We start from the raw sequence: 2,121 nt of genomic DNA on the forward strand, positions 1-2,121 counted from the left end.
TCGCTATCACGCCATAACAAGGTGATAATAGTAAATATGTAGTTGGATAATATACTAATAGTAGTATTAGGAATAATAGCAATATAGTCGTAATATTAATATTGACGATGATAATAATATCATTCTTAATAACCATAATAAGAAATTATTTCTACCATATATAATATTCGTCCTATATAACAGTCTTTTTGGCTAACCTTCGAACTATAAACAATAAAACAGTTTCTTCCTTCTCGATACCGCATCGTTATCAATATGAAAGTCCATCAAATAAGCCAACAACATTGTATTCACTTTCCAATATCCCGCTGACAAAAACTGACAAAAAAATTGTCCGCAAAATTTCTTTCCTCTTACCTATCTTATGTACTTTGTATTACTGTCGCGCGTATTATTCTCTAATATCTTACCTCCGCTAAGTTTGTATCCTAACAACTATGACTAAGGATGCTTTTATTCTCATTCTGAACGCTTTGTGAATGCGCTTATCTTCTAAGGGGATAAGTTTTTTTTTTTTTTAATTCTGTATGATTCTTCTGCGCGTTACATACTAAGCATTAATATAAAGTAAACGTTGCTATATTATACATTTATAATACGTGGGTGTGTTCAGCGTTTTCACAGTCCCTGTTGGCTGCGGTATCGTTATTGAACTGGCCCTCGAAAGTCATCGAAACAACATGATTATCTATCGTTAGAAAAAAAAAAGAAAAAGAAGAAACTTAAAGATCGACGATGCGTACGATAATAATAAAAATGCGAAATACGTAGTGCGAGCGAAACATTTGAATGCTACTCGGTTAAATGCTTTTTATGATAATCGCTCGTACATCTCTCGCGCATTTAATATAAAAAGAAAGAAAACAACGCGAAAACGTAAATAAAAAGTAAAAAAGGAAGAAACAAGTTGTAACGATCCGTCTTTTGCGTTCGTTTCGCAATTTTCGTTTGATTTCGTGGAGTTGATCCACACGTATGTCTCGTAAAAAGAGGAAGCAAACCATCACGTATCGATACCGCCTGATTTTTTTTTCTTTTTTTTTTTACAAATCTGCCTACAACGAAAAGAAAGTAAAAGAAAATAAAAATTACTCGTGCGTATAATATAAAAATCACGATACATAATATCTTTTTCTCTCTAATGTCTAACAGTAATAATCAATAATTAATAATAATTATAATTATAATAATGGCGTATCTTCTTGTAAACTGTCGCACTGAGCTCTGTCCCTTTTGCGAAAGAAAAATGTATTCGAATGACTATGTACATATACTTAACGAACGAGCAACAAGATGGACATTTGTCTATGTATATAAGAAGATGTGTGCATATACGTATGTGTATGAATGTGTGTATATGTGTATATATATATATATATATATACAGAATTAAGCATCTGACATTATTCTTTTGATTTAACATACGTATTATTATTTATAAGTAAAAATATTTCGAGACAACAAGATAAATTTATTTTTCTTATGGAGAAGTATTGAAGTACGCTTGAAAATTAAATATCTTTTTTAAATGGAATTATATATTTTTTATATTAAAAAAAAAATAATAATAATAATAATCAACAAAAAATAATATAATAAAAAAATATATGATTCCATTAAATGCAGAAATAAGGCGGTCTCCTTATATTTTCACGTACAACAGAATCAATACCATAAAAATTTATTCCGTTCGAAATTTTCAATCCAATTTTCTATCCAACTTTTATCCGAAATATTTTTCTCTTGCAAATAATAATATTAACGTAAATCATCGATTATAATAATCATCAATTACCCAATCCTGTATATCTGTGGTACGACTGTGAACTCATGTGCGCGTGTGTGAGTGCGTTGAAGAATGATATAAGTGTGAATATTTGTGTGCACAAATACATATGTACACACACCTGCTTTTTTTTTTTTTTTTTACATTCGCTGTGATATCGAGTTAATATCGTGGTAAAAAGTTATAACAAATATACACACACGCATGCTGATTTAAAACGCTATAATAAAATAACGAAAGAAATAACTGATTTCCCGAACAGAGGGGACAAAAGAAAAAAAGAAAAAAAAAAAAAAAAGAAAAGTAAGGAAGAAAAGAAAAACTAAAAGAAAAAT

General features: G+C 29.4%; 1 protein-coding gene across 1 annotated transcript in view; it reads right to left on the minus strand.

Moving 5' to 3' along the window:
• Window positions 1-456: 456 nt before the first annotated feature.
• The window catches only part of LOC102675740 (AT-rich interactive domain-containing protein 3C), a gene marked incomplete at its 5' end in the record, with an annotated part of 57,166 nt that continues 55,501 nt past the window's right edge, over window positions 457-2,121 (minus strand). The window contains one exon of the mRNA XM_031512549.1: window positions 457-1,363. The remainder of the gene's footprint in view (window positions 1,364-2,121) is intronic.

This window comes from Apis dorsata, unplaced genomic scaffold, assembly GCF_000469605.1.
Source record: "Apis dorsata unplaced genomic scaffold, Apis dorsata 1.3 scaffold_468, whole genome shotgun sequence".
In the NCBI taxonomy this organism is placed as follows: Eukaryota; Metazoa; Arthropoda; class Insecta; order Hymenoptera; family Apidae; genus Apis; species Apis dorsata.